A 20,684-nucleotide genomic window follows, 5' to 3' on the forward strand; every position below is an offset into this window, starting at 1 on the left:
GGAAGAACAGTTGCTGTTATTATGATTGCTATTGTGTGTAGCTTCATCTGATAAAGAATCTGTATCCTTCGTATCATCTTTTTTGTTATTACTAAGTGCCACCACTTTAGGTTGGTTAATAGAGGTTTCAATTAATGGTGGTCGCATCTCTGCCATTTTCATTTCTTCATCAGAAGAAAGTTCCTCAGATTCCTCAAAAACATCACTGTGGTCACCAATATGCTTCAAGTTCTCAGAAACTTTCTTATGTGCAGTCATAGGGCTGATCTCAGCTTCAAGTTCACTGATCTTCTGTATAGAGTTGCCTATCACACATTTTTCTTTTTCATCAGCTTTATTTTTTACTGGACTTGTACTTTCTGAAATCTTCACACCCACATCATTATTTATAACTTGCTGATCTTCATGTAGTTTCTTATCTTTTCCAGAATCTTCATTGGTTTCTTCATCCTTCAACCTATGTACAATGGTTTGAACTGTTTTGACCATATTCTTAAGCTCATCTGGATATGGTGTTGGATATCTCTTTAAATTTCCTTCCCTGGGAGGTGCTTCCCTTTCATCTTTGTCTTCATCACATTCAAATGCCACTTGAGCCCGCTGTTTCCTCTGTTCCTCCCACAATGAAGGGTTAAAACTTTCATTATCTGATATAAACGTAACATCTTCAGTCCTTGGTTGCTGAGGGAACATGTAGTTAGTAAGCACCATTTTCTGGGTCTCAGAATCAGTCTCTTTTTGAAGAGGTATCAGGGGTTTGGACTGATTATCAGAGAGCCACATAGCAGTCAACTGCTGTAACTTTGTAAAGCTAAAGGGCAAGTTCTTCAATCTATTAGCACTTAAATTAATGACTTTTAATTTCTGCATGTCACCCATTTCTTCTGGAAGTGTCTCAAGTTTATTAGAATGAAGAAATAGCACGGTTATGTTTTTCCAACTTCCAATCTCTGGTGGTAGCTGTTGTAAGTAATTATGATCTGCAGCAAAAGTTCTTATATTATTAAGCTGCCCAATAGATGAAGGCAAAGCTTCAACTTCATTGAAACTACAATCCAGTTCTTCTACTGATGTTAACCCTCCTATAGAATCTGGGAGGTACATTAATTGGTTTTCATCTATTTTAAGAGTTGTTACATTCTTCAATGAACCAATACTTTCAGGCAGTTGTTGAAGTGAGTTGCTTGATAACAGGAGGTCCTGAAGATTTTCACATGCTGAAATTCCTTCTTCAACCATTTCAATATTATTTTTAGAAACATCCAAGTATGTGAGCTGTTTCAAATTACTAATAAACCCTGGAATAAAAGTCAGTCTATTACCATCCATCCAAAATTCTTTTAATCCACTTAGTTGTTCAAGTACTTCAGGCACTTCTGTGAATTCATTACTTCCCAAATCCAGTCTTTCCAGCTGAGTCAGTCTATTCATAGTTTTTGGCAACATTTTCAACTGGTTTTCTCTAAGTTCTATTATTTGTAATTTAGTTAATCTGCCAAAATTAGCTGGTAAGAACTCAAGGAAAGCATCGTTGAGATACAACTGTGTTAGGTTTAATAGCTGAGAAAATCCATCAGGAAGCTTGGAAATAGGATTTACACTGGCTTCCACAACTGTCAAGACTTTACAATTTTTTATATTTTCTGGAAACTCTTGTATTCCATTTTTGCTGACATCCAGTTCCCTGAGATTAATGAGATTTGCAATGGATGCTGGTAATGTTGTTAAATCATTATCTGGCAAACTCAGTTTTTGTAGAGACTGACAGTTAAAAAGTTGCTTTGGAAGCTCTTAGATCTGATTAGCATCTAAATAGAGCTCCTCCAAGGTTTTTTCATAAGTAAAAATTTCTTTGGGAACCTGTTCCAAACTGCAATGAGAATAATCCAGAGTAGTTACTGTTTCTTCTTCCCCTCGTAGACAACGACATGGTACCAGCCGCACAAACAAACTTCGTTTTGTAGTCATTTTTAGACACACAGGGCTGAATTTATCTTGCTGGTATTTTAGTTGAGCCAACATTCTTTCGGTCGGGCAGTAGCTCAGCGCAGCTTCTTCAGGGCTTCGCCGGACATGGTTTCCTTTCCTTCCTGAGTCACTTTGGATGCCGCCTAATTTCTCTGTCCCCGGTGAGAGCGGATGTGGAGCGGCCTCCCGCAGTAGGAAGAGTAGGTGGCTCCGGTGGGGGCTGGGACGCGGGCCGGTTTCCGGGTGTCGACTTCGGCAGGAGTTTACCAGCCCCGAGTAGGATCGCCACGGGGAAGGGGGGTGGCCACGGGGTGCACGAAAATTGAGGGGGGGGAAGAACTTTTTCACTCCTGACACCGCCCGGAATTACCGTGCGAAACTCACTTCCTGCCTCGGCGAGGAGCAGTATTCGGCTCCGTCCTCGGGGGAACTCGGAAAACCAGCTCCCCGCGACCCGAGGGGGAGCAGAGGGAAAAGGGGCGTCGGCGAGGAGCCCCGGAGCTCGGGCCCGGGACGGGCAGCACACCCAACGGCGGCGGAACTCGGCTGGCGGGGCCCGGACGCCGCCGAGGTGCTCGGCGAGCCTCGGCCGCACTAGGCCGCCGCCTCCTTCTCGCTGCCGCCGCCCCCAGAGCCGGGCGGCGAGGTTATTGTCTCGAGAGCGCCTGCCGCGCCCTTCACCCGCGCCGCCGCCCCGAGCCGGAGTCGGCCGACGGGCCCGGCAGATTCCACGGCGGTCTGCTCCTCAGGCCACCCGTCGGGCCGTCCGTCCTTCCGTCCGTCTCTCCCCGTCTTCCCGACTCGCCCTCGGGCTCTCTTCTTCGCCCTCCCCTGGTTTTCCCGCCGCCGTCCCTTGGCTCCGTCGCGCGTTCTTCTTCCCCTGTGGTGGCGGCGGCTTCCCCGGGCAGCTCAGGGGACCGGCGGCGGCGGCGTCGCCTCACGAACTCGCGGGGCCGCGGCAAACGCCGAGGCTGCGTCCCGCGCCGCCGCGCCACATTCACTCGAACCGAGGGACAGCGAGGGGAGGGAGAGGAGAGAAAGGAGGAGGAAGGGGCAGGGGCGGAGGGGAGTTACTGCCTCACAGGCCGCCGCTGCAACAGCGCCACCGCTCCGGCGGGGGGAAGAAGCTGCGCGCGGCGGGGGCGGGGCGGCCTCCCGCCGGCGGCGCCCCAACCGCCAACAGCCTAGCTGGAGGCCAGCGCGAGCCAGTCCTCAAGTTATTTTTTTAATATAAAAACTATGATATTATTTCTTTTTTTCCAAAAGGATACCCCATTTTGCCAGCACCATTGGTTTAAGGGACCACCTCCCCATTTATTTTTGGTCCTTTGTCAAAGATCACTTGTCCATAAATGGATGAATTTACTTATAGATTCTCAGTTCTGTTTTACTGGCCTGTTTTCTATATTACATGTACCAGGTTATTTTAACTGCCATAGCTGTAGAACAGGCTTGGAGATTAGCAAGTGTAAGACCACCTAGGCTGTGTGGTGGTTTGTTTTTTTCTTCTTTTCCTTTATGAACTTGGTGATTAGCTTTTCCAGCTCATGAAAGAATGATGACGGAGTAGTATATCTATAGATTGCTATGACATAGTATTGACATTTTTACAATGTTAAATATTCCAATCCATTTGAGATGAGCTGTTCCAAAGCACCCAAACCCAGTATCTCCTCAAACTGTGCCATATCACTCATACAGAAATTCTGATTAAGAAAAATGAAACTTATGGAATACAGGGAGAGTTCATAAAATATTTTGAGAAACCTAGAACTCTTAACTACCTCTGTCAGTTATGATGAGAGCTGTTTCTACATCACTTGTCTGCCAGTTTGTTGTAACGTGGTACACTGGGGATACTATGATGCTGCAACTAATGCTATTGGTATTTTAATTTTTTTTCCTAAGTGCTTTCTTTATTTTTTTAAATTTAATAATGATTTAATGAAAGTTTCATTCATTCATTGTTGCATATTTTCCTCCTTCCCCCTCCTCCAGTTCATTTCCCTTTCTCTAAAAAAAATATTCACTCATTGTTAAACAATTTCTCCCTCCCCTTACTTTCTACCTCCCCAAGTCCACATTGCAATGCTCCTCTTATTCTGGACTCTTGTCATACATATAATGTCTAATCATATATTCCTTTTAAACAGTTCTTTCTCTCAATCTGTTCCAATACAGTGTTCATTATCTATCCACTTTTTTCCCTAATTCCCCCCTAAACTCCCCATGCCAATTATGCTTTATAACAGTGGTGCTGTGCCAGTATTTGTCCTTCTGTGATCGAGATAGTTCACTCAGTATAATGTCTTTGTTGTATAATATGTTATGAGTTCCTTGTTTTTCAGTGCTGTGTAGTATTCCATGTATGGAAATACCAAAGTTTTTCTATTCATTTATTTGTTGATGGGCAGTTGGTTTGCTTCCATCTCTTTGCTTTTGTGAACAAAGCAGCAATAAGCATGGGTTTGCATACATCTATTTGGGTGGTGGCTCTGGTTTCTTTAGGGTATATTCCCACTAGTGGAACAGCTGGCTGAAATAACATTTTTATTTGCAATTTTTTGAGAAAGCATCAGATCATCTTCCATAGTATAGCTGAGCCATTTTACATTCCTATCAGTAGTGAATAAGGGTTACAAATCTCTCCACAACCTCACTAACATTTGTTGTTTGCTGCTCTGTTGAACTTTGCTATTGTTGCTGGGGTGAAATGATAGTCCACAGTTGTTTTTATTTGGATCTCTCTGATAGCTAGGAATTTTGAACTTTTTTTCATGTGTTTGTCATCTGAATGTCTTCTCTGGTGAAATGTCTATTCATATCCTGTGCCCATTTTGCGATTTTGTTGCTTTTTTTTTTTTGCTTATTGAGGTGCTAGAGTATTGTATAAATTTTAGATATGAGTCCCTTATCATATATGTCTTTGTCAAATATTTTTTTCCAGTCTATGGATTTCCCTTTTACCCTGTTGGAGAAGTTTTTTTGACGTGTATAGAAATTTGAGTCTTAGAAGGTCCCATTTATATGTTTTGTTCTCTCCTGGTTGTAGGTTTTTCATTATGCTTGGAAAACTATTGGCTGGGCTTCTAGAGTTCTTTCTAGCTATTCTCTGATGCATTTTATAGTCTTTGGTTGCTGCATTTTATAGTCTTTGGTTTCACTCCTAGGCCCTTTATCCACCTTGAGATGGTTTTAGTGTATGGTGTGAGGTGTGGATTTTACTTGAGTTTTCTACAGATGGTTTTCTAATTTTGCCAACACCATGTGATAAAAGACAGTCATTTTCCCACTTAGCTGATTTTGTCTCCTTGTCAAAAATCAGTTGACCATAGGTAGATAAGCTGATTTCTAGATTCTCAGTTCATCACTAGTATTTTAAATGTCTATAGTGTGAATAATGATGAGAGGTTTCATCAGAGTTTCCACACTAAGATAGACTAAGGAGAAAGGACTGATGATCTATTATCAAGGCTGGCTAATGAAAACCTGTGGATTAATATGGTCTGATAGTTTTGGAAGATGAATCCCCCAAACTCGTGTTGTATCTCTAGAATGGCATGTGCTGGATCCAGCCCCCTTTATTCTCCACTGATCTGGAAGAGGCAGAAGATGGGTCAGATAGTAGCATGAGGTAGACCAGCAGCCACTATGGTCTCAGCAGGGCAGGGTCAGGGCATGTGCCGTGTGGGCTCCAGTGCTGACTGTTCTCCCCACTCCTGCCTCCCCGCTCTCAGACCCTCATTTCTCTCTGATCTAGTCTGCCCTCTGAGGCATGCAGTGCCTCTGCTAACTGTGGGGCAGGCTCTCCATCTACTGTCTCCTCAGGATTTTCCATTCCATGTCTTCCTGGACTCAGACTGTACCTGCTAATTATGGCAAAGCTCTGCTTAGAGACACAACCTGATCTTAGTTTTTTAGAGCTGCTAGTGGCTCCAAGTATTTTTTTTCTCCAAATAACAGAAGTTTGCTGTTAAGCACGTCTGTTAGAAGCAACCACAGTGGGGAGTGGAATGGCAGGTAGGCAGCAGAGCTAATTACTGACAACCTGAACCCAGCACTGGTGGTGAATTCCAACTCACAGCACTGCTACAAGACAGAGTTGAATTGCCCAGAGGCTTTCCAAGACTGTAACTCTTTATGGAAGCATACTGTCTCATTCATATTCTATCAAGTAGAATATATATATATATATATACTGGCAGATTTGAACCATCAGTCTTTTGGCTAGATGCTTAATCACTATAATACCAGGGTTTCCCAAATACTGACACTCACTTATTTTGTGTAGTCAGGACTGATACATAGCTGCTCCTCATTCGCTTCCTAGGTTGTAGATCTCATGGGAGGAGATTGCCTATCTTTCTCCTGAGGAGCCCTGGTGGATTTGAACCAACAGAGAAGTGTGGTCTTTGAGTCAGAAGCACAGCTTCCTACAGACTACACCACCAGAGCAGAAGAGAACTAGGAAAAGATAAAGGTCATTTGCTGGGAACACCACACGTTATTTCAGAGACATTTCTACCAGAGTTAGCAGTACTGTAAGGTTTACAGGTATCCTAAAAGCATTGTTCTTTATTTTGTTGCTTTGATGCTTCTTAATACTTTCTAGGGTAGATTTGTCAACATTATGTTCTCCCTTAATGATGATTATTTGCAGCAACGCTATATAATCACAGTTAAAGCTATTCAGTACTTCACTCTCTCTGTTTTCAAAAGCATCCCCCCTCCTAAAACACAGGTGGCCTACACTATTATATTTGATGGTGGCTGTGGCAGAATCCTTTTTTTTCCCCACACAATAATTGCTTGGGCAGCTTTTCTGCCTGGAACATTGGTAAAAGCTGAAAGCCTGCCTCTGAGATTTGGGCTTTTGTAGAAATAAGAACTACAAAGGCATGGATTTATGTTCTTAAGAATACCACAAGCTGACTTTATGTCACTTTATTCCTTTGTCCTAAACTCCTTTCTCCGTGAAAACCACCTGCAACTGTGGTTTTCAAATTAACTGCCTCTGACATATGAAGAGGAAAACCGAAAAACTACAAAATCTACTAAAACATCACCTGCTGCTCCAGTTAGCGTCAAGGAAGAAGGAGAAGGGAAGGACTTTTCCTTTCTTCTTTCAGAATTCCTTCACGGAGAAAAGCATTTAGATAAATAACACTGATAGGACGGATAGTTATCCACCAAGATCATTGACTCAAGAGTCTTCATTTAATCAAGAGAATTAAAAAACTGCAGCAAACCAACCAACCTAAAGGATAGCCTAGTTCGAGATGTATTTTAGTTTCCAAACATAGCTCTAAACATAAATCACTATTTTTTTGGAAAAAAAATATTTTCTTTTCAGAAAGGGATCTTGCTGGTGCAGTAGTTTAAGCACTCATCTGCTAACTGAAATAGCACTGGTTCAAACCCACCAGTGCTCCACAGAAAACCACAGCCTTAGAGACTCTTGAGGAAGTACTGCTGTGCCTGAGAAAGTTGCTAAGAGTCAGATTCGATTCAGATAATGCAAAACTTACAAGGGTTTAACATTCATATCAACAAACCATAAAAAAAATGTAGCCAGTGTAAATATTTGACCCCTGGTGGCATATTGTGTAACATGTAGACTGCTAACTAAAGGGCCAGTAGTTCGAGTCCACCAACTGCTCTATCAGAGAAACCTGGGCAGTCTCCTCCTATAAATACCTACAGGCGTGGAGACTCAATGGAGTGTCCCTATGAGCTGGGATTGATTCGATGGCAGTGGAGTCAGGAGCAAATATTATATGCTGGAACTGTAGATTTGTGCTTAGATGAAAAAGGACAAAGCCACTGCAATGAGATTTATTGTTTGGGGTCACTGGAATTTTCTTATTTCCAAGTTGGAGACCCAGTTTGCTTCTCAGCCACTGTACCTCCGACCCAGTCACCACTGGGCTGTCAGCCGAGCTGTGTGTGCTGCTGTACTGCTGAGCACGTTTCAGCAACATCTCCCTAAGATGGCTAGGAGGAAAGGCCTGGTGATCTAGCTTTGAAAACTCCATGGATCACAAGAGCACAAGCTACCACCGAGCGTGTGGCAGAGTGGGGTGTGTTGGAGTCTGTTCCTCTGTGTATCCAGTGCTGTGGCTGCCTTGGCAGTGGCCAATAACAACCAGCATAAACCAGGGTTTGCATCACAGCTTCTCATGTAGACATCAATGTGACCGTAATATTGCTACAGGCCATGCTTGAGAGCTTTTGCTCCTTGGTTCAAGCAATTTACAAAGTATTAAAGGCTTTTGGAGTACAGATTTCACATTCTTTTTCTTGATGGACAGCTACTCATGTATAAGTAAAAAGAAAATGTCTAGGTTTTTAAGCAAAAAGAAAATTGCTTTAATTCATATCAATTTTACCTCAATTTACATCATCATCCTTTTCATTTAATGGGATGCAGCACACGCACTAAAACTAGAGACATTGGTGTAGCTACCATATGAATATATCACAGACAAATTCACTGCCTAAGCTGTATAAATAGACAATATATGGCACTCTGTTACTTAAGACAAGCCGGACTCTACTAATTGTCCACTGTGACTCGATATGCCACATAAGTCATTCTAGAATATTTGAATGACAATTGATACTGACAATTCTTCTTGGCATTTCATAGTGACTATTCTAGGGAACACTGGTGTAGTGCTCAGGGAGTTTTGCTGCTAATACAAAGGTTGTGCCTCTCTGACAGCTGGAATTCAGCAGTTGCTCTGAGGGAGAAGGATGAGCATTCTCCTGCGTGGTCTCTGAAGACTTGCTGGAAGGTCACCTATGACTCAGTTTTGACTCAAATCAATTAAAGTTTATTCTTCTTGAAGGGATCCCTAGTGATGCAGCTGTAACCTATTGGGCAGCTAACAGAAACATTTATGGTTTGAATTCTCTAGCTGCTCTTTGGGATAATAGATGGGCAATCTTCTCCGATAAAGATCTGCAGCCTTGGAAGGAAAGTCACAATGAGTTCTAACTCAGTCAACAGCAGAGGGCTTGATTTGGTTTACTCTTCTTGAGGCTTCTTCATCTTTGATTCCTGTAAAATCAAGGTTGTAGAGTTCTGGTTTGCTTTTGTACCAGCTGTTGTTATTGTTAGGTGCTGTCAAGTCAGATCTTACTTGTACGGATCCTCTGCCCAACAGAATGTTGTTGTTATTAGGTCTGGCCAGTCAAGTGAGACTATAAACTCTGACGTATCCTGTGCCATCCTCACACTTCCTGAAACACAAGAGTTAATTGCAGGAGTCACTGTATCAATCACCTGATTGGGGGTCTTCCTCTCCTTCACCGACTCTCCACTGTTCTATACATCATGTCCCTGTCCAAGAAATAGCCCTTCCCAGCAACATGCACAAAGTTTGAGAGGTGAAGCTTTATCATGTTTGCCTTTAAAAGCACTTTGGCTGCACTTTCTCCAAGACATATTTGTTCTTTTAACCATCCATGGGATGTTCAGTGCTTTTCAACACCACAGCTTAAGGGCATCAATTCCTCTTCTGTCATCTTTACTCAGTGTCCAGTCCTCAGATGCATAGTAAGTGAATAGAAAGACCAAGGCCTAAATCAGATGCACCTTAGTCTTCAAATGGACATCATTACTCAATAATTTGGAAAGATCCCTGACTATTGACTTTCCTAGTGCAATACATCTTCTGATTTCCCAACTACTGGTACCAAGGGTATTAACTGTGGATCCAAGTAAGACGAAGTTGTTCACAGTTTCAATCTTTTCTCCATACATTATGATGTTGCCTATAGGTCCAGTGGTTAGAATTTTTGTTTTCTTGACATTGAGTGCAACCGCTATTTGTACTCTCTGGTCTTCTGCAACAAGTGCTTCAAGTCCTCCTCATTTTCAGCAAGCAAGGATGTGCCATCTGCATAATGGTTATTGATGAGTTTTCCTCCAGTCTTGATGCTACATTCTTTTTCCATGGAGTCAAGTTTCTCATATTATTTGCTCAGCATACAGATTACTTGCTGGCAAGAAGCAGTGCTGCAATCCCAAAGGCACACAATTTGAGGCCACCAGTTGCAGTGCAGGAGAAGGATGGGCAATCTCCTCCCATGCACTTAATTGCCTCTGAAAACCTGTTGGGGAGTAGCTATGGGTCAGTCATGACTCTGTGGTAAACAACAACAAGTTGAATAGATATGGAGAGAGAATACAATCCTGATACACTCCTTCCATAATTTTAAACAAATTTTAAAAAAAATTATAGTATTCCCTTGCTTTGTTTGCACTATAGCCTCTTGGTTTTGGTATGGGCTTCAGTTATCTGGGATCCCCATTCTTCTCAATGTTAGCCATAACTCATTATGATCCACACAGTCAAATGTCTTCGCATAGTAAATAAAGTATAAGCAGACATTCTTCTGGTATCTTTACTTTCAGTCATCAGAATGAAATCATGTTTATCTCGCACCATCCTCACAATTGCTGCTGTGCTTAAGAAGCTCACTCAAGAACTATGTACAAGTTCCGCATGAACACAACTAAACGTTCTGGAATTCCTATTCTTCCTCATATTATTGGCAGTTTGTTGTGACCTGCAGAGTAGAATGACTTTGCATAGTCAATTAAAAAACAGGTAAACATCTTTCTGATAAACTTTTCTTTCAGCTAAGATCTTTATGGCCAGTTCGACATCCTCTTCTGAATTCAGCTTGACTGTCTGAAGTTCCCTGCCAATCTATTAATGGTATTGCTCAACTAATTCTATATTCTGTTGATTATGGGTCTCTTCCATTTAGTTGGCCAGACAACTATCATCCTAATATCTTGGCATAGAATAATGAGTACTACCAGTGCACCTTTTGTGTGTTGAAACATTTCAACTGTTATTCCATTAATTTCTGGAGACCTATTTTTAGCCAAAGTCATGACTGCAGCTTGGACTTCTTCCTTCAGTACTGTTGGTTCTTGATCATATGCTTTCTCCTGAAATATATGAGCACTGGCCAGTTGTTTTTGATACAATGTCTCTGTATATTCCTTCCATTTTTCTTTTGGCAATTCATGTGCCATTTAATATTTTGCCCCCAGAATTCTTCAGTATTGCAATTTGAGTCTTCAAATTTTTCAGAATGAGAAATACCAAAGGTATTCTTTCCTTTTGGTTTTGTAACTCTAGGTCTTTTGTACATTTCAATATAATACTTTGCTTTGTCTTTTCAAGTGCCCTTTGAAATATTCTTATACTTTCTTATTTAGTAATTTCTTACTTTTGCTTTAGCTTCTCTATGTTCAAGAGCAAGGTTCAGTCTCTTCTGACATCCATTTTTGTCTTTTCTTTTTAATAACTTTTTTTTTCTTTATATATGGTATCTTTGATGACAAACCACAACTTAACTTGTCTTAGGTCAGTAGTATTCAATGTGCTAAATCTATTCTTAAGATGATATATAAATCCAGGTGAAACATAGTTAAGATTGTATTTTGGCTATTATAGACCTGTTTTATTTTTGCAGCTCCAACTTGAACTTGTATATGAGTAACTGATAACCAGTTTGTCTTATTTTGGCCGAGGATATTGAGCTTCTCCAGCATTTCCTGCCATTGATGTTAACTTGTTCCAATGTTGTACTACATCTACTGAAGTCCACATGTATAGCCTCTAAGTGCATTTAAAAAGGTTTTAAAATTAATAAGTATTTGTACAAAACTGTACCATGCAATCTCTGGTCTTATTTCTGTTATAAAAGACATAATTTACAAGCCCGAATCATATTCTTTGTTCTAGCTTGTGCATCTCAGACACTAGCTATTATTACTGCATCTTGATTGTATGTTTGATCAACTTCAGATGCAGAAGTTGGTAGAAATTCCGTGTCTTCCTCTTGTCTTTAGTGGTTGGTGAGTAATCTGAATAATGATCACAGTAACAATCATAGTAATAGTCTTATATCTTCTTTGTTGTTAAGTGCTGTCAACTCATAGATGAGTCATCACAACCTTATGGAAGAAAGTCCTGAATATGCATAATTTTCATCATTTCTCTAAGTTCATAGTTTCCAGAGGCAAGCTATTTCAGAAGTGTTTGACACTTCTGCTTCCAAGCCTGTTTTAATTTGAGAGCTCCACCAAACACTGTCCACCATGGGTAACCATTATCGCATTTGACACATCAATGTCACAGTGTTTAGCATCACAGCAACCACGAGTTACCTCTGTACAGCAAATTGATAAACCAGTGCTATACTACTTAGAAGAATGTTTGACTGAAAACAATTAAAAACAGATACTTTTTTAAATATAAGGCCAAATCCAATCAGCTCACATTCAATTGCTAGCAACAGACCACACCCAAACCTCAACCAAAAGAGAAAACACACCTTTGTAAAATCCAGCTGTTCCACTCATCTTTCCAAACTGGAAAGCAGCCCCAAACTGACGTCAGCCACGATTGACAACATTGTGCTTTAGGACGCTGTTGTTATGTGCTGTTGAGTTGGAACTGAGTCATAGCTGACCCTCCAGTGAGTTTTTAGAGGCAGTAAATTGTAGGGGGAAAAGGCTGCCCTCTTTCTGCCACAGAGAAGCTGGTGGAACTGAACTGTGTTCTTTGATAGGCAGCACAATTACTTACCACGAAGCTACCAGAGCTCCCTGAACTTTTAGATAGATCTTGAAATGGTTGTTTGTTTTTATGATGAATGTAACATCATTCTTCTTCAATTTGTCATTCCCAGTACAAGAGACCATTTGATTATCCAACTCAAAATTGCCAATATCCATAAATTTCAGATCAACACTGTCTAGGATATCAATTTATTTAATTTTTTATAAATTCTAGTTTTCCTAGAGTCATACTTTTTGCATATCAAGTTTTGATTATTAACAGATGTTTCCAGGAGTTCCTCCTCACTTTGAATTGTGCCATGTTAACAAATGAAGGTTCTATCATTGGATTAAACATTATTCCATTAATTTAATTAAGGCAGACTCTATTTTGAGGAGACAGCTCCTTCCCAGTTGTATTTTGAGTGCTTTCAGCCCGAGACACTCATCTCTCAGCAGTAAATCAATGTTTCATTACGATTCATAGTGTTTTCACTGGCCAAATATTTCAGAAATGCATAGATGGCCAGTCCAGCTTCTTATTCTACACTGACGGGATTTTTTTAAAAAGTTTTTTTTAAAGTTTTTAAAAAGTTGAGTCCATAGGGAATGCTGGTGGCCCAGCGGCAAAAAGCTGCACTGCAATCCCTAAGGCACACATTTCGAAGCCACCAGTTACTCCTCAAGAGATATATGGGGCAATCTCCTTCTGTGCAATTAACTGCCTCTGAAAACCTGTCTGAGGGTCATCTATGGGTAGGTTCTGACTCTATGGAACAATAACAGTTGAGTATATAGGTTGCAGACTGGGGAAAAATAATCCCTATACAAGATTGGGAAGGGGGCCATGGACTGACATGGTAAGTGTACAGGATGCAGGAGCCAAACATGATTTGAGTCGTCTTCCCTTGTGGTGGTCCAGATGAAAGGTGGGTCATGTTAGGGAGGGCATCCCTGAAAAGTGTATGTGAGTGTGAAGATGTCATACAATAGAGATGAAATGGTGGCTATTCATCTGCACTCCCTTTTAAGGTGACCATCAAGGTCACAGCCTCTGATGAGGACATAATGGCCATTTTTGATATTACAGTCTTCTTCAGGTTTCTGACAGATGATCCTTCCCTGACCACAGACAACTGATGGTGTCACCTCCTACCCTGCAGCAGGTCTTCTTCAGTTTTAGTAAATAAAACTCTATTATTTTACTGAAGGTAGCAAAATTCCTTGTGAAACCACTCCATTTCCTACTTTCTGTGCAGCTAGACAGAACTTAATGACTCTGCTTGACCGATGAGGTGAGAGTGGAATTGTTAGAGACTGCTTCACGGTTGCCGGAAACTAGTATTTTGCCCTTGCTTTCTTCTGTGCTTGCCTGGAACTTACATTTAAAGACTGGAGCATCAGCAGCCATCACAAAACGCAAGGCACCGCTGAGGATATGAAAACCGGGTCCCTAAGAACAATACCCATTCCTTTGACAGTGTTAGATTGCTGGCAGACTTAAACGAGAGAAATACATTTCTGTCTTGCATAAGCCTCTGTTGTTCTTTCCCTGATTTTGCAGTCTGACTTAATCCTAAATGTAGTATCAAAGCACCTGGTTTGATTTTATTTCCATGGGTACCATTCTCTGAAACAACCTTAGTATTATTTTTTTTTTTACACTTTTTTCTTGTCTCTTTTTTAACCTCTTAAAATAGTCTGGTGAAGGTGGGGCTTTGATTGTTGTAGATCATTGTATCCCAGTGCTTATTAGACATATTGATTCATTTGAATGAATAAAAATGCCAAGCGAAGTGCGCTGCCACTGAACTGATTCCACCTGGGGTTGGTCAGTGGAGGCCAAAAGGGGGCTACGGACTCCCACCGCTCTTTACAAGGTAGGAGACATCTAAGCCCCTCTCTGCTAGAAGTTATCAGAGGAGGAAGCTGGAAATTCCATCACCATCCAGGGGTAACAAAGGCCTCCCCACCCATCCTCCCCACCCATCCTCCCCACTGGCAGTGAAGACCATGTGAGGTTATTCCAGTTAATAGTCTCAGTAAGTCTGATAAGTGGTTGTTGTTCTAGCTGTCTGCTGTGGAGTTGAAGCAGACCCATAGCTGACCCTCCAGTGGAGAGGCAAGAAAGAAAAAGAGAAATTCCTCTATTTGAGGATGGAATTTGCATGTCAGTAGTATACCAGCAGAGGGCAAAACAAGCTTTCAGATCCTTTCTAGTGATCACTGGCTGCTCATCATTACAACAAATAGCAGAGTACTCTCCCCTCCCCAATCTAGTAAAATCACAGCACTGTTAACTCATTTTGGGCTGTGCTGTTTTTCCTCAGGGCTCTTGACAGCAGAAAAGGCTCGTACTGAAAGCCTGACAGAAAGTCGATGGTGGGAATAATAGACTTAAATGCAGAACCTCAGGCCTTGGGTCTATCACCTGGAGCTAAATAATGTTGCCACAAAAGTGGCATTGTGGGGTTTGCCAACTATCAGTATTAATTACACTGGTGATTTCAGTTGCAATTTGTTAAAAGTTCATTGTATTGGATCAAACAGTTCTACTTAGAAAGTTTTTATAAGTGGTAGTTCCTGCCACTACAAAATAATGTCTACGGAGGAGGCAGATGAAAAGATAAGAAAAAAATGTCATACGTTTTTAAGTCATTCTGTTTTTTGTTTTAAATTTCTCATACAATAAATACTCACGTAGAAGGAAGCTAATATTCTAATTTGTATTCTCTGATTGATGCTTGTCACTGAGCTATTACATAATGCATCTTTGCTTTACAACTCTGTCAAGAAGTCAGACAGTCAAGGTTAAATTACTGTAGTATTTTTTTACATGACCCAAAGGCAGACACTGCTGATCATTTTATCAACCACAAAACAGAATTTACCATCTGCTTATTTCCCCCCCTCTATCTAGTGTTTTCTAACAATATAAAAGAAGTACATCAAGAAATTGGGTAGTTGGCCTTTTAAATCCATCATAACACCAAAATGACAAGGTTTAATGAAATTGTAAACCCAAAGGGGATATTCTTTTTATAGGCTTTTTCTATATTCATTTTAATTTCCCTTTATTTTTCATTTTTCTAATTTAGCTTTAAACAGTTATTTCCCAGTTGGACTAAGTGACAAGAGAGATGATGTCAATAATATATGAATAATATAATTCTTTTAAAAAAGAGGTATTTGCAGAAATTTTTTTTCCTGAAAAACAGGCTTTATCTATGATAGGAATTAAATGACTATTTGTGGAGTAAAGAGTGAGAGAAAAGGGCTCTTGGGTTTCTCTTTCTATAAACAGATTTGGATGAAAACATTTCAGAGTAGATTGTATTCTACCAAGCATTTACTAGGAGCTGTGATGGTCTGGTGGTAAGGCACTGTGCTGCCAACTGAAAGGCATATGGTTTGAATCCACTAGCTGAGAGAAGGATAGACAGTCTCCTCCCAGGTGATTTTCTGCACCTGAAAACATGATAGAGTGTCTGCTACGAGTCAGTTCTGACTCAATGGCACATAACAGCAAGCATTTGTTGGTGGTAAATAAAGAATTTAAGAGCTTGCTCTATCACTTACTAGCTCTGCAGCCTTGGTTGAATTGTGAAAACTCAGTGTTTCATTTATTATTTTTTCCTAGATGATGAAAATAATATTACATACATACCATTGTATGCTGCATGATTGCTATTGTTGCTGTTGTTATGTGCCATCTAGTTGCCTGTAACTCATAGTGACCCTATGTACAATAGCTCTGAACTCTGTCCTCTACTGAGCCAATCTCACTGTCTCTGACACATCTGATGCTATTATCCTACTTACTGAATCAATCCATCTTATCCAGTGTCTTCCTCTCCTGTGCTTGTCCCTTCACTCTTTCAAGCACGATGTCCTTTCTCTCTAAGGGCTGATCCCTCCTGACCATGTTCCCAAAGTATGTGAGATGGACCTTCAAAATTCTTGCCTCTTAGGAGATATTTGGTTTTCCCCTCTCCAAGACAGACTTATTTGTTTTCTTGGTGGTTCCTGGTAATATTCAAAACTTTTTTCTTTTTTCCAAGACTCTTCTCCAGCACCACACCTCAAAAGCATAGATTCTTCTTCTGTCTTCCTCAGTCATTGACCCACCCTCTGATACATAACAAGTAACTACAAAGACCATGGCCTGAATCAGACACACTGTAGTCTCTAGGGATGCTGTGGAATACATGATATAAATTGTATAGATTACTCACAGTGCTTGTTAACTAAGATGTGCTCAAGAGGTTAGCCATTTTCAGTATTATTATTACACTAACTGAGACAAAGAGATTTAAGATCAAAGCCCAAGTATAGGCATTCTAATTTGTCAATTACATAGTGTTTTCTTAACAAAGAAGTTTTGTGGTGGCATAAATTGTTTGACTGTTATGTAAAGATTGTTGGTTCAAATCCACTAAGTGGTACCATGGAAGAAAGGTCTGGTTGTTTAATTCTGAAAAGATGATGCCAGTAAAGCCCTATGGAGTAGCTCTTCTCTTTAATACATGCCCTGAGTCCAAATCAACTTGTTTGCAACCCATCTTGTTTTCTTAATAATAAGACAGACTAGGAAGACAGACTTGGTGATGTACCTTAGGAAACTTAGCCAATGGAAACCTTATGGATCACAATAGAATGTCATCTGGTTAGTAATGGCAGATAAGCTTCTAAGGCTGAAAACACTACACAGTGGTTGCTACAATGGACTTAAGTATACTAGCAGTTGTAAAGATGGTAATGGACCAGTTGTTTTATTCATAACGTCACCAGGAGTTGCAGCTGACTTGAGGGCAACTGAGAACAACATCTCATACTTCACAACTACTTTAAGGGGTTAGTGGCCATGTGCCATGTGATGATCTTCCAAATATGCAAAAGTGGACATGTGGGGCCATCAGTAGATGTATCGAGCCATCCCATTTTTGAAGGTGATTTAAGTATTTTAAAACAACTGGAGGAAATGAATGTATACTGTCCCTCAGACTGTCTATCTTGTTCTGCTTTATATTTTCACTCTCCTTTCTCTCATTACCATTCAGTTGGGATCAACTCAGAGCTGACCCTCCAGTGGACTTTCTAGGACTGTTAATTAAAGGGGAGGAGACTGTTCATCTTCCTCCCTTTGAGTTGATGGTGGATTTAAGCCATCCAGAAACGTGGCACCTTTGAATTAGCAGCTCAAGGCTTTGTATATTATACCACCAGAGCTCCCAAAACTTTATATTTGTATTTATATTTTACTTCTGCTATGTGTAGATCATAAGAAACTGTGGCTGACTCTGAGAAGAATGGGAATCCCAGAACACTTGATTGTTCTAATGCGAAACTTATACTTGGACCAGGAGGCAGTTGTCAGAACAGAGCAAGGGAACACTGCATGGTTCAAAATTGGGAAGGGCGTACGCCAGGGATGCACCCTATCTCCATACCTTTTCAACCTATATGCAGAACAGATTATCCGGGAGGCTGGGCTCTATGAGGAGAAATGTGGGGTCAGGATTGGTGGACGATTTATCAACAATCTGCGTTATGCGGATGACACAACCCTGCTTGCTGAAACTGAGGAGGACCTGAAGCGCCTGCTGCAGAGTGTCAAGGACTGCAGCCTACAATATGGATTGAGGCTCAATGTCAAGAAGACAAAGATTCTCACCACTGGACCAATCGGCAGCATCAGGATGGATGGTGAAGAGATTGAGATTGTACACAGCTTTAGTTTGCTTGGCTCCATAGTCAACAGTCTTGGCACCAGCAGCCAGGAAATTAAAAGGCGCATTGCCATGGGAAAGTCTGCTATTAGGGACCTCTCCAAAGTGCTGAAGAGCAGTGGTGTCTCTCTGGAGACTAAGGCACGTCTGATACAGGCCATGGTCTTCACAATCACCTGTTATGCATCAGAGAGTTGGACAATGACCAAGGAGGATAGAAGGAGAACTGATGCCTTTGAGCTGTGGTGCTGGAGAAGAGTACTGAGAATACCATGGGCTGCTAGGAAAACAAATAGATTTGTCCTGGAGAGGGTTAAACCGGGTGGCTCCTTGGAGGCAAGGATTCTGAGGCTCCGTCTAACATACTTCGGACATGTAGTGAGGAGAGACCGGTCCTTGGAGACGGACATCATGCTTGGCAGGGTGGAGGGACAGCACAGGAGAGGAAGGCCCTCTACGAGGTGGATTGATTCAGTGACTGGGATAATTGGGATGGGAGTGTCAGAGACAGTGCGACTGGCACAGGACAGAGTGGAGTTTAGGGCTGTTGTACATAGGGTCGCTATGAGTCGCAGGCGACTCGATGGCACATAACAACAACAACAACAATAACAACAACAACAACATAGTGCTCCCTTTTTGTATTCCAAATGAGAAAGAAAAAGCTAAAACCAAAAGTCCCTAAAATTCATCATTGCCAGTTTTCTCAGATATAAAATCAGATAAGTTGTTTGAGGTGGCCTGACGATTCTTGCTCTGTTTTGTCTGAGCCTCCTGAGATGGGGACAGGGGTTCTCCAGCATTCCCTGGATATTTGAAATGATTCAAGGAAGGGAACCTCATTAGCAGGGGGTCAAGGAATCAGTGCCAGCAATATGTGATTATATAATCTCATCCTAAAAGGAAGAAAAATGCTTTATTTAAAAAGTACTCCTGACTGCCTGTTTCTTTGAGAACTGAATCCATCCCTTATTGTTTTATCAAAAGACTATTAACACGGTGCCGCAAATGATGACACATTTGTTTCTAAGAACATTCGTTTTCCTGAATCCTAAGAATTTGTTTGGCAAGAATAGTAATTAACTGCTAAGAAAAATAGCATTATTGTCTTGTCTTATATTGAAATAAGTAAAGCTCAGATTGACTCTATAACCATGCAATAATTTGTAGAGCTGAGACCAAGAAGAGTAAAAGGCTGGGAGACTTGTACTTTCATTCTGATTTTGCCTCTAGATACCTAAAGGCTCACCACTCTTTGGGTCTTTGTTTGTGTACCTTACATAGATTCCGTGAATTACACTAGGTGGCAAACTGGTCTAAAGAGCAAGACAATCACACGCTTCCTGCAGTGCCCCCCTCCCACCCCCGTGGTGCTTGCCTCCATGAGTTTTTTAAGACTGTGAACTTTAGGAAGCACACTGCCTGGTATCCAAGGATACAGCTGGGTGTTAATTGTGGATCTAGATTCCAAGATGGCGGTGGTGGAGAGTGCAGTGTGAAGGGCTAGAGGAACAGCAAGCTGCACAAAGATGGGCCACTAGAGAGGCATTCATGCCACACGGAGGCAAACTGAAATGGCGTGGCATGGACAGTGGGAATTTGAATCAGAACTTTTGTTGGAACATTAGTTTCGGAGCTACAGAAACATAGAGCTGTGCTGTGGGCCATGCTGCTGGCCCAGCCAAAGCCGGAAGCCATCAGCTGAGCTGCTGTGGGACCCATCCAAAAGGAGAAAGGTTAGCGGGAAATTGAATGAGTTCTCTTAACCCACACTATGAGTGAGTGGCTCTGTTAGAATTTCACTGAGTTTTCTTGTGCCCCCACTGACCACTCACGATTGGGTGGGCTGGTAGAAATTTGAATGGGTTTTCTTGGGCACTGCCGATTACCTGGGAGAGCGCCCAAGAGTGAGCCCACTGGTGGGAATTTGGCTGAGTGCTTTTGGGTCATGCTGACTGCCCAGGAACAGGCAGACTAGTGGGAATTTATCTGTTTTCTTGGGCACCATTGACTGCCTGGGAGAGCACCCAAGAGTGAGCAGGTCAGTGGGAATTTGACTGAAATTTTGTGGACACCGCAGACCAGCCAGATGCGAATGGGGTGGTGGGAATTTGACTGAGGCTTCTCGGGTACTGCTGGGCCCAGGGCCCTGGTGGGGCAGGAGCCGCTGCATGAGGGCATCTATGTAAGGGCCGCTGGGTAGGGACTGCTGAGTGAGCACCACTGGGTGGGAGATGGAAAGCTGGAATTTGAGTAAGGACCCCACTTGTGAGTACACTGGACAGCTGAGGTCTGTGTGAGGTCCTGCAAGTGGTTGATCTGCCTCTGTGGTCCCCCTGCCCTCCATGCCTGCCCCACCCCCATTAGGCTCCATACCTGTGCCTACACATCCAGCCAAT

The 20,684-nt window shown here is 41.8% G+C and overlaps 1 protein-coding gene and 1 pseudogene across 8 annotated transcripts in view; both read right to left on the reverse strand.

The window, feature by feature from the left end:
• The window catches only part of DLGAP1 (discs, large (Drosophila) homolog-associated protein 1), a 542,994-nt gene that overhangs the window by 238,052 nt on the left and 284,258 nt on the right, over positions 1-20,684 (reverse strand). The window lies entirely within an intron of this gene.
• On the reverse strand, positions 7-1,971 carry LOC102862294 (annotated as a pseudogene).

The sequence above is a fragment of the Elephantulus edwardii genome, unplaced genomic scaffold (assembly GCF_000299155.1).
Source record: "Elephantulus edwardii isolate Elephantulus edwardi_28Jun2011 unplaced genomic scaffold, EleEdw1.0 scaffold00097, whole genome shotgun sequence".
NCBI classification, from domain to species: domain Eukaryota; kingdom Metazoa; phylum Chordata; class Mammalia; order Macroscelidea; family Macroscelididae; genus Elephantulus; species Elephantulus edwardii.